This window comes from Catharus ustulatus, chromosome 3 (assembly GCF_009819885.2).
Source record: "Catharus ustulatus isolate bCatUst1 chromosome 3, bCatUst1.pri.v2, whole genome shotgun sequence".
Taxonomy (NCBI): domain Eukaryota; kingdom Metazoa; phylum Chordata; class Aves; order Passeriformes; family Turdidae; genus Catharus; species Catharus ustulatus.
This window is the reverse complement of record NC_046223.1, coordinates 67256190-67269322: the sequence shown is the minus strand read 5'-3', so window position 1 is coordinate 67269322 and position 13133 is coordinate 67256190.

Sequence of the window (13133 nt, the reverse complement as noted above, 5' to 3'; positions counted from 1 at the left end):
GTAGATAGATACTCCACCATTACCTATAAATGATATATTAACATTTGAGAAATTCCATCTGCAGCAGCCAGCTCTTTAGGTTCTTTGAGCTACATTTTGGTATATTTTACCAAGCAGCTCTAGAGAAAATGGAAAATCTTACAGACTTGTTTTGAGTAAACAGCTCTTGGTATTTTTCCAGTATGTGTGTGGACTTTCAGGCTGAAGGGATGAAAGGAGGTAAAGAGGCTAAATGTAGTATAGTCTGCTCCAGGTTCTGAGGCAGAGTAAGACTGTCTTGTGCCAGAGGAGATAGTGCTGTGCAAACCTCTGTCAAAGTACCACACACTTCAGGGAATTTTGTAGATGCATATGAATAAAAGAATGACTTTGGAGTGTTGCTTTGGGAAATGGCTTTGTAGTGCTTGGTGGTATTTGACAATGTTCCATTTTTACCTGACATCTGTGGACTCCAATTTATTCTGGCAGAGCCTTAATGTGAAGAGTTATGCATGTTTGTAAGCAGGACATAGAATGTAATGTTGAAATAGTATGAGAATTTCCTTTGTATAGAAAAGACTTTGCTGATTACAGGGAAATAAAAATAGAAAAAGAAATTCAGTATCTTGAAAACAGCACAGATAATGTGGAAAATAAGGACTTTGTGGGCTTCACATTTTCCCTTGGAAGTGCTTGTTACTGCAAAGCCTATGTGCATAGAGACTAACATGACAATTAACCTTGTTTGGGTCAAGTGCAATCTTCAGGAGAGATGTGATCACTCTTGAGTACTGGATGGTAATTTGTTTTATTGGAATGTGCTGTGCTGTGGGGGCACTGGGGAAACCTCACTTTGATTGTAAGACTCTCCAACCTAGGGCAGGCAAGACCTTGGCCCTTGGTGCAGTGCCTGGTAACTTGTTTGTGCTCCCTGAAGTCAACAGGACTGAGTGCAGTAAATCAATATGCATCTGGCACTGAGTAGATCCACTTTCCTGCTGGTAAAAGCCTGACTTTTATATTGTACTTGTGACAGCAGGATGAACAAACTTACAGAAGAGGTATTTGTTGGGACTGGTGAGAAGCAGGCACTTAGTACTAACTGAAAGACAGTACAGATAAAGATGCTGAATTTGAAATCCTCTGATAAAAACCCCACGGAACAGTAGGAAGCATTTAACAGTCACTGCGCTTAACTGCCGTATCATCATTTACATAGAGAGCTGTTCAAAAGAGAGGGTAGAATTACAATGGGGGAACCTGGCAAAATTCTGAAAGCTGTTTTTCTTATAGCTCCCAAGCAGAAATGCATCTGGAATATACATTTCCACATTGTTCTTTATAAGGCTTTGATTTTGAATTCACATATGGTACTTAATTTGCATTTTTCATACAGTCATTAATGCTTGGTGAACTTGAAAGGTCTAGAAAAGTATTCAAAGGCTTGGATACTTCCCAGAAATGTATTCATGCTGTACTGGCCTGGAAATCTGGCATAAAATCTGCAGCTTGGATGCTGAGCTGGGATTTCAATTCTTTCTTTTTGAGGTATTTTAATAACAGAAGGCTGCTTCTCAGGCTTGTTGTATGTTTTGTGTTACTTCTTATTCCTGTGAATCATTCAGCTGTTGGTATAATTTTGATCACATTTCTAGCAGATGCCAAATACAAGGAAATATCAAGAACAGGGAGCTGCAGGAAAAGAAACACCCTGAGATAATGTACCTTGGAGAGAAAGCAGTAGATTTAGGATTTGAAACTACCCTGGGAAAAAAAGGCTTCCTTCTTGATTCTTAATCTAAACCAGAAGGCACAGGTCCTGTCCATAATAAAGTTGACAGCAAGGTCCCATCCACATGCAGGAACTGCTGTAGAGTTCAAAGACTTGCAAAAAAGAAGGAACAAAAGCCAAAATGTTCAAATGAAAGATGCTGGATTATTTTCAGAGGAACATACAAGATCATGGGGATTGTTTCTTTTAAAATGAGATTTACTCTCAACTGGATACCTTTTGGTACTAAGCAGAGTGCATCAACCTTGACCAGCTGCAGGGAAGCTGCCTTTGCTAGGAAGATGTGTCTGGCTGAAAGCAAGTCTTAGAGCGTGCATCTTTTAGAGATGTAGCCTTAGATTCAGATACCAATTTAAACCACAAAATATCACAAGGGAGCTCTTTCTTTTGGTTCTCTTTTCTTATAAAGCAATAAATTATTTCAGATGAGAGGAGCACTGTGATAGCTGATGGGAGATGCAGCAAGGCTTCCTCCCATCATACCCCCCATCCAGGGGCATTGAAGTGCAGAGAGTCTATTGTTCTGCTGCTTCCTTTTTCTTTTATCTGTGCAGCTGTGTTCTCCACCAGATACCATCACGCTGCCAGAGCTACTCTTCACAGTGAGGGTAGGTGATTTGTTAACCGCTTGTTTTGGAGTAAACTACTTCATCATGCAAGTTAGTCAGCCTGACAAAAGAACAAAAGGAAGAAACTAATTGGTAATTATTCCCTGTACACCATCCCTCCTCTCTATTTATAAAAAGGGATACTTCTACAGCAGTGTTGTGTACCTATTTAATCATTTACACCAGCTGATGAAATAAAAGCTCTTGTCCCTCGGCCCCCTGCAAATTATTCTTGTTAATTATTTTTTAATTATCCTTTCGTCATTGCTCCTGGTGCCACTTTCATGGTTTCTGCATCAGTGGGTGCAGATGTGACAAATCCCGAAGTTTGCCACAGAGGAGTGTCACTGTTGCTGTGCCTGGCCAGTTCCAGAAGAACAAGAAGGGGTGGGGAGTGGCTCAGGAGAGCCTTGGGAAGCCTTTGTCCCCTGCTTTTCTGCAGGTGAGGGCCCCTTGGCTACAGGTGAGGATCCCTTTGCTACAGGTGAGGGTCCAGACACACACACACAGGTGCTCATTATTTAGCTACACACCCACATTAGCGAGTTGATAACCGAGCATTTCCAGGGTGGCTGACAGCATATTAATCAGAGCCATGTTAAACAGATGGGGACATGTATCACTCCCTAATCCAGAACGGGAAGAAAAAGTCCCCAGTGTGGTAGAGGAGATTGCAGGTTGCAATGCTCTGTGGTTATTTTCTAAGGAATAGATTAATTTTTGCTGTTGGACAGGTGCAGTGGAGAAGTGAAGATTTTGCTGTGCTATATACCTGCAAGCATACAGAACCTGTGGGTCACAGAATATGGATCCTGGTGCAATTTCTCTGCTCCCCATAACTTCTCATTAAAAAAAAAAATAATCAACAGAACTTGCTGGAAGATAAAGGGTGAAGCAGAACCGAAACCATAAATGTGGATGTACAATTGAGGGAAAGAGAAGGAAATGGAAAATACTAAGTGTCTTTCCCCAAGGGCTGGAGATATTAAAACCTAAGTATTTTCAGCATGTGTGACCAAATCAAGTCATGAGGCAAAGAAATAACAAGGCACAGTATTTGCATCAGAGTACTTATTTATTCCCTCAATGGCATTTTTTTCCCACTGGGCAAATCGTTTACAAACATATATTATATTTCGCTGTTGTTCCTCAGTATTACTTGGCAGGTGGCTTATGCAAGGAAGTTCAGCCTCTGGTCTGCATTCAGATTCACCACACAGTTTACCTGAGGAGTGGACTCGTTATATGTGAGCCAGACTTTGTGCAGTTTGATGGCTTTGTTGTTTGATAAAAACTGAAACAATTTAGTTTATGATGGCCATGAGGTGCTATCCTCCCGAGTGCATGGAGATTGTTTTAACTGGGAAATTTTACATATTTCCCTGTTACTTTTTAGCAAATAATTTTGCAAAGGATGGTCTACCTTTCTGCATTTTCCCAGCTCCAGATTCTAGAGGATATTTTGCAGGACATTTTTTGTAACTAAAATACTCACTTTTCTTGGCATCTTAAAAATGCAAACTGACATAAAGAAAAATACTCCTGGGTCTGACATTCTTTTGTTGGGTTTTCATGGAGGCCGCAGGTTACTTACAGTGTTGTTATGAGTTCACCCTGGCCAGGTACCCACCACAGCCTCTCTATCGCTCCTCTCTGTAACTGGGCATTAGAGAGAAAGTAAAACCAAAAGCTTGAGTTGAGATAAGGACAGAAAGAGATCAGTCACTGATTATTGTCTTGGGCAAAATTATTTCACCTGGGGAAAATAATCAAATTTATTACCAATCAAAATCAGAGCAGGATAATGAGAAGGAAAACAAATCTTAAAAACACCTTCCCTTCACTGTCCCTCCTTCCCAGGCTCTACCTCTTCACAGGGTGCAGGGAGATGGGAATGGGGATTATGGTCAATTCACCACATGTTTTCCCTGCTGCTGCTCAGGGAGAGGAGTCCTTCCCCTGCTCCAGCATGGGGTCCTTCCCACATTGTTTGTGGAGACACTCCATAAACTTCTCCGGTGTGAGTCCTTCTCATGGGCTACAGTTCTTAATTAATTGTTCCAAAGTGGAGTCCTTTCCATGGGGTGCAGTCAGAACAGGTTTCTCCACTGTGGCTCCTCCAAAGTGGTACAATTCTTACCAGGGAACCTGCTCCAATATGGGCTCTTCTCTCTGTTGGTCTGCAGGTTGCTGCAGGACTCTGCTCCAGCAAGAGCCTCCCGCAGTTTCACAACCTCCTCTCAGGCATTCACCTACTCTGGCATGTGTCTCCTCTCTGAGCTGCCAGTGGATCTTTGTTCCAGAGTGGGCCTCCATGGCCTGCAGGGGGAATGCTTGCTTCAGTGTGGTTGGCACCATGGGCTGCTGCAGAGGAATCCCAGCTCCAATGCTTGGAGCACCTCTTTGCCCTCCTTCTGTGCTGACATTGGGACCTGAATAGTTGTTTCTCTCACATATTCTCACACCTCTCTCTTCTGGATGCAAATATTTCAGCACAATAACTTCTTTTTCCTTCTTAAATATGTTATCTCAGATGCATTACTACCATCGCTGATTGTCTCAGACTTGGCCAGCCATGGATCTCTCTTGGGACCCAGCTGGCATTAGCTCTGTTGGATATCAGGGCAGTCTCACAGCTTCTGACTCCTGTAGTTCCCCCTCCCAGTAACAAAAGCTGGCCAAATGAACCCAGTACAGTTGTCCCTTCAGTGCCTTTGGAGGCCATGAAAGCATCACATCAACTGTTTTTGCTGGAGGAGTAAAGTCACAGGAGCATCTGTTTGAAGGGAGCAGAGCTGCCTGCTGACTGCTCACCATTATATGGTGCACATCTATTTAGGGTCTGACTAACTCAGGGACACAAAAAATATTCTTTTCATAATGAGGTTGAAGAGGTGCTACAGCAATATAATCCAGCATGAGGCTGGTGTTTGCTATGCCCATGGTCATCTCAGGTTATTTTCCCTGTTAATTTCTTTCATTAGTAAGGTTTCTCAGTATTTAAATAGCTGACGCCCACATAAGAAATTATGTTCAGCCTAAAATTCATCCATATTTTCTCCTACAACCTAGGAGATCTGTACCTAGATCTGTCTTAAATATCGGCAATGGGCAGAATTTCCAACTACTTTGGTTTTCTTGCTGCTATGAAGCATGAAGTTCCTTTTGTCCTTTCAAATTTTTCCTCTCACAGCTCACATTTATCAAAAAACTTAGTCATGGAGTCATTTCTTAGAGGAAGATCCCAGGGGCCAGTCCTAGCATTTAATAACACGATGGAGAGAAATTGGCAATGTTTTAGACTTTCTGGTGCAAAGCGGTTTTTAGATTCAAAGCTGGGCTGTCAGGGCAAGTTTCCACAAAAGAAAGGAGAACTCTGATTATGAAGAGCAGATGGGAGATGATAAAAAGGTGAGGAGGTGAGTACAAGACATGAGTTAGAGGAAAGCTTTTTACTTAGCTCTGAAATGGTGGCATAAACCAACCTCTCATGTACCAAAGGTAAAAACAAGAGGTATGAGAGCACACACAGTAGTACATAAGAAACAGAAGAGTCAAATGTGTGATAAGGTAGGTATAAAAGGAACGACTGTAATTGCAAATGACTTCTTAGGACTTTTGTTGCCTGTGTAGCAATAGGTAATGGATGAAATGCAGATGAGTGATTCAATGAACAAAGGTTTCTGGCATATCTACTACACCAACAATTCAAACTACCTGTGATTCAAGACCAGGCCCAATCTACATTCATGACCAAAATATTTTAAATCCAAAGTAATTTCACGATTATAAGCCGCACCTGATTATAAGCTGCACTTCCGGGCGTCAGCAACATTTCATTCTTTGTCCATATATAAGCTGCACCTGATTATAAGCCCCACGTCCGGGTGTCGGCAACTGTCTGGGGTTACAATACAGAGTGTGATAAAAGGTATCTATTCTATCACCATCTGTTGAGGGTGGGGGCAGTGATCCTTATCTCTGTGGGAGATATTCTGCTAATGGGCCATCCACTGAAACCAGGCGGGGCATTGTTCTTTATCTTTTCACAACCCATCCTTCCTCCAGCGAGTCATTTTCTGCTAATGGCCCATTGAGTCCCACTGTGTGACTGATAAAATTACTGCATCCCATTGGAAGTTGCTCCAGCCAGGGGGAAGAGCCCAACATTTCTTACCAAGATAAAAACAGAGGTGTGGCGGACACTAAGGTAGCCCCTTTTCCCACTGGACTCCAGAGGAAAACTGGATTTCTCCACATCACCACTGGACTTCTGGAGGGAAACTGCACCTTCTGCAGGAGCACTGCTTCAACTGAATCACATCTGTCACTGCAGGAGGATGCAACCACCATTTAATTGAACTGCTACCAACACCCTGCCTGACGGGATGTCAGGTTGTACTCTGACTTTACCAGGGTTTGGAGTTTGTTTCTTTGTAGTACTGTATTTCTATTTTAATTTCCCTAGAAAAGAGCTGTTATTCCTAATTCCCATATCTTTGCCTGAGAGCCCCTTGATTTCAAAATTCTAATAATTTGGAGGGAGGGGTTTACATTCTCCATTTCAAAGAGAAGCTCCTACCTTTCTCAGCAGACACCTGTCCTCCAAACTAAAACAACAACTTTTTGTTCTTTGTCCATATATAAGCTGCACCTGATTATAAGCCGAACTTCGGGTTCGGACCAAAATTTTAGTCAAAATGGTGCGGCTTATAATCGTGAAATTACTGTAACTAACCCAGATGTAATTACTGATGTAATTACCGTTGCTATCTCCTGATGGTAAAGGATGTGTACGAGACCAAGATACATGGCTCAATACAGACTTTAACTCTCTAGAAGAGAAATGAGATATGGAAACAATTGAGTAATTTTGGATTTCATTATTTATTGTAAATGTACACAGCCAAATTTTTCTTGGTATAAAGCCACTGCTGTCAGTTTAATTACATTGGGAGTAAATGTGACCCTCCTCGAGCCTTCTGTAAGTGTACAGTTTCTATTAGAGTTATAACAGATCAATCATGAAAAGGTCTTGCCAGAAAAATCGGTAGGTAGGTAATAAAAAAGATAAAGGACACTGAAATGAATGGAATGACATGCTGCAGGATATTAGCTTTATGAAATCAACTTTGTCCAATAAGAAAAGTTAGGTAGTGGCATAAGACTGGAACAAGCAGTGAATCCCTACCTCTGACAAAAATTATCATGGCTGTTTCTGAGTAAAAAACACAGTGGTGAAAGTGACAAGTGTTTTCAGTAAGAGATGCCCTTTTACGATTAGAGTTGCTTAAATCAAATTAAATGGACTTATTGATTATGCAAAATTTAAGGATTATCCATCCATCAAAAAGGTGATGGCCAGACTTGCATTTAAATTGCTGAGCTGGGCCCCACATAATGTGTTTCTGGTTTGGAGCTTCAGCACAGCCCAGTCAGTGCCCTGTGCTCTCCACTGCAGCCTCTACTTGCCCTATACCTGCTGCTGCACAGTGCGCACAGTTGAACTGTGATTTGAATATGCTGAGTGCCATGGAAATGCAAAATAAAGTCAAAATCAGCTTAAATGTATGAATTATTAGGTTTGCTTTGAAAGCACTTATTCTGCAGGAATTTGTGTGTGCTCTGCTGGCTGTGGAAGAGCATATTGTCCTTGGGTTGCCACACACTCCATTTTGTTCTCGCTGTGCTCCACGTGTGGGTGGAGGGGAGCGCATGCCATTTTCCAGGAGAGAGCTGAGCGGATTTGTTTTGCAACACTACTTTTTTTGTTTGCAGCTGTGCTTGTCTGCAACTGACCATATTTATTCTGCCCCTGCATCTCCCTGCTCCTTTCCCTTCTAGCTCCTTTTCCTCTCGAGGCTTCCCTTTGCCTCTCACCACATTGCTATCCTCTTGCCCTGCCTTCCTTTGTGTTGTGTCTATCTGGTTTCCTTCTCCTTCATTCTCCAGAAGTTTCCTCACTCTTATTCAAAACAAATAGGTCAATCCTCTCCATTATTGCCTCTCTGCTATTTTGTGGGTGTGACACCTGAGTTCTGTTGTTTGGGAAGTTACCCAACTGTTTTTAGCTCTTTTCTTAGTTTTTCCACTGTGTTAGACCACAGCAGTAGATGCTGGGCTTCCTCTATTTCCTACTCCTTTGCTTCTCCTGAGAAGTACCACTTGTGTTTTTTCCTCATGGCTCCCTTGTACCTGGTGTTATCAACAGCTCACACAACTCCTTCTAATCAGTTTTCCATCCTAGATTTTGTTTTGGCCTCTCCCTCTCCACAGTGTACTGACTGTTGTCATAACTTACCTCCAGACACCAATGAGGCTGGGCTTCTGATGAAACTCCAGTCCCCCTGTATTTGCTTTCCAAGTTTGATTCAAAGCAGTTTCTAAGTAATCACAAAGGATGCATAATACAAATGAAGACCTGATTATTTTTTTCTACAGAATAACTGTGTGAGGAAGCTTTGAGAAAAATCAGCAGAAGACAGTGTCCTAAAATCCTTGCATATTGAAAATCTTACCAGTGATGCATCTAATTATTTTGTGCATAACCTTAAATGTTGTGTGTTTAAAAAAATTTTCCACAATAATTTATTTATATAACTATTTGATTGTTTATGTGGTTGATACTGTTGGAGCTGCCTTGCCAAGGTGTTCAGACTGTTATTATCATTGTAATATGGAGCACAACTAGTGTTCTGTGACCATGATCCTTTTTCTTTAAAACAATGGATTCTGATTCATTTCCCCCTGCCCACTGTGCTTTTTGATAATTTGAAAATGGTCTTTTTGGAATTACGATGAGGGAATGTGGGAAATAATGGGACTACCATAGCTTCCTTCTGAAGGTAATTAACTTTTTTTAGAGGAAGGTGGGTGTACTGCCTCATAACAAAAATCTTCTTTAGGAATCACAAAAATGAAACAAAATTCCTTCTTTCTCACCCAGGACTCAACTTTTCATCTCCAAAACCTTTTATTTTCCCTAATTCCCCTAAATATGTGCAAAAGGGATCATTACTTATACATAAGTAAATGGAAACATAAAAATTAAATTCTGATATTCTTAACACTAATGTAAATTGAGAGTAGCCCTGTTGATTTAAACTAAGTGGTTCTGAATGGCATTGGAATAAGTGAGTTATATGTGCTAAATGAGTTATTTGCTAGAGAGAAAGGGGAGCTACCAGAACTTCCAATTACCCAATTTTTATTTTTTAATGGAGTTTTCTCTCACAGCTCATTTTTACTGTTGTTGCTTCTTCAGTACAGTTTTAATGATGAGTTTATAACATTTATGTTCATTTGCATGGCAGGGAGCTGAGCTGCCACAAGAAAGAGTTATATATTTGGAGGAGGATTAAGAGGAGAAGAAGCTGGGTCATAGAAAAGGAAATCACTTGTTCCAGGAGACTCAAATATCAGAAAATGAGATTAAAAAAATTGTAATGAGTGCATTGCTCTGTACAAATGTTCACCTCCTGCACCTCATTTTGTTCCCCCTGCTGTCAGTCTTTCTTTTATTTCAGAATAATGCAATGAATTTGTTGCAGATTTATATATTGACTTACACCTTCAGAAGTGAATTGCACACACAAATAGAATTTGACTGCAACAAAGAAAAGCCTACTTAAGTCTTTATTTAGCCATGAATGTGATATGGGCCTATTACATTGCCTGAGACCTTAAAGAAGCAGATTGCTGACAGATAAACATTTTGTTTCGTTTTGTGGAACGAAAGCTATATTTCCATTTCTATATTTTCCATTTTCATTCATTACATGATGACCAAGTACAAAAATACGAGTATAGGCCTAATTTTAAAAATATACTTGCATTCAGTTAACTATTCATGCCCTTAAAAACCTGTTTGAATTAAGGTGAAATACAGAGCTCCTATTTTTTTTTTTTTGTTAAAATCATGTCTGATTTCTAAGACAAATGGAGAGCTTTGCACCAATGTCAGCTTTGTGTACTCAGCTGCACATTGTCATGTTTATTGTCTAACTTTTTTTGACTGAACTGCTTTGACTGAATTTGGCCTTTAGAGTGTTGTTTTTGTTTGTAAGGGGAAGGGAAAGATGGATGATTTTCTTGATAGAACCATAATTTACAAAATTCCAAGCCTTCTAATATGGTAGGAGTGAGTAAAAGAAAGTAGTTTCCTTTCCTAATAATCTGAGCCTCCCTTCCCCCCTCTCCCCTGCTGTCTTTTACAGCCTTTTACTGCATTTTCTTTAAAAATCCTCTCATTTTTGTTTCTAGATCGCATAAATGCACCTCTCCCTGTCAGACCTCCTGCCACCCCCTGTGTTTATGCATCTGGCATTTTAGGCTTTGGTTGTGTAATGACAGCTTCCGCAAACAGCAGACAGATCTCTGGATTTACAGAATGCCCACAGTGAATATGCCTGTTTTTCTTCCTCTGCATAGCTCAGTTTCTGACTGGTGTTATGTGAAGCTGGGATTCTGGGTAGCAGCAACCACTGTTTCCACTCGCTTTGAGGGAAGATTTATTTGCCTCTCCTATTTCTCCCAAAGAACAGCTAATTTTTCCAAAACCAAGAGTGTGTATATATATATATATATAAAACCAGGGATCCTTCTCCAGGTACAACAATTACGTATCTTCCAACTGTCTATTACATTACAAATGTGAGAGTTTTTTACACAAATTGTAAAATGATATAATCATGGCAAACATGGCTAGAAGGGTCCTTGAGATGTCCTAGTCATTCTTCTATTGAGACAGATTTAGTTATACTGAGAGATTTTCTCATACATCTTTGCATATTTTGTTCTTAAAATTATCCCAGTCAAGTGAGTCACTTTCCTTAGTGCTCCTCTGCACTATTGCCTAATTATCCTTCTAACTATAGGCACTTTTTACCCTTTGTGTTTACCTTACATTTTATTTTCTTAATTTAAAACCATTACTGATTTTCCACTCACCAGTGAACACAAAGAATATTTATCTTTTAAATATTGGGAAATTGTTACCATGTATTTTTTATTCCTCAACTCAGTAAATTGAGCTTCACCTTTTCCCATTTTTCTTCAATGATATATTTTTTCTTCTTTTGACTTTTCTACTTATTTGCTTGCATAAGGTTCCCCCCCATCCCTTTTTATTCTCTTTGGCTGCTTTCTGGTTAGTTTCTTTCTTGAGGTTTGGCAGCCAAAAGGACACAATGAGGTGTTATTTAAGCTATAACCTCTCTGAGGTATGTGGGAGGCTTGCATGAAAGAAGCTCCATTTTACAAATAGGTGGCCTGAAAAGAAACAGGGCGGTGAAATGGTAATGCTGACTCTGGGCAGTTCCTGAACCTTTTAATTTTGTGGATCCCTTTTGAGAGTTTCTATTTAGCTGGAAATTCTGCATTTCTTAATTGTGCACCTGGTAGTTCTTGTTTAGAGTAATGGTTTGCACTTGTGTTTATTGAATCACGTGTATTATATGACCGAATGTTTGAAAGTATTTACAGCTCCCTATTTCTCCATTATTTTCCTACCCAAATATGTGAACCCAAAAGCATGGGATGAACTGAGCAAGAGGCTTGGAAGATTCTATATTTTATACAAGACAAGTCATCATTTCTTTGGGATGATTTATAGTTGTTCTTGGAAAGAAACTTGGCATGAGCAAGTATTCAACTAGATGCAGCCCAAAATCTCATTCAGCAAACCAAGGCACCTGGTCATTAGTTAGGGATGAAATGAATAATGATTTAATATATGAGCAGAGTTTCTTAATCTGATAAAAAGTTGCCTTTCAGGTCTGTCCCTTGTCTAAATTCATCAGTCTTCACATCTAAGCAGAGATCACTTTCTGTGTCCCTAGATTCTTTTCATTTCAAATGACAGGGAAGTTACGTCTTCTAGCAAGGGGCAGTTGTAAGTACAAATTTCCTAATAGGTTCGCTTGGGAACTTGGGTGTTTTTGGCCACTGTGTCACAAGCCACTCTTCACCACTTACAGATACTGTTGTGCTCTTCAAAAAACTGCTGATGCAAGCCAGCATCATCTGCCTGGGATCAGAATCTGGCCTTTCATCTCTGTTTACAGGAAAGCTGCAATGACATTTTGTTTTCTAGGACAAATTTGTATCAGTTCTTTATTCAGCCCTAATGTTCTGAAGTGGAAAATTCCATCTGGGGGGCTGTCAGAGGCATAGAAAAATTAGAAAAAGGCTTAGTTTCCATGTCATCAGTGGGAAAGTATTTTATTATTTTGGCCATGGATTTTATGCATGGCCAGGAACCAACTTTTATCCCATTTCCTTTGTATTGGAGTGTTTGCTGCCTGTATTTCAACCCCTGTTCCGCACACAAAGCTTCTTGTACTTCCTGTTAGAGGTACCTACAATTTTTTGAGATAATTTTCGGTGATGACAGGTATATATAAACATCTGTGAAATCTTAGAATGTCAGTTGCTGTGTATTTTGCTTCCACAGTTTGGCTTTTCCATTAGCAAAACCAACAGACCTGTAATAGACTGAAGTTCTCCAGGCTATTGACTAGAACAGATTTAGAAACCAATGCAGTAAACCTTGATTTTTTTACTTTACTATGCAATGTGATCATGTGTTTCAGCATAGAAATTGTCTTTGGTTTTGAAGGCCGAAGGATTTGGTTACAAAGCACAACCCATAAAAGCTTACTGGAACAACAAAAGAGCTTGCTGTGACAACACAGAGCAAATAAAGCAGGAAAACCTTGCTCCTTTTCAGGGTTCAGTGTAGATGCTGACACCTC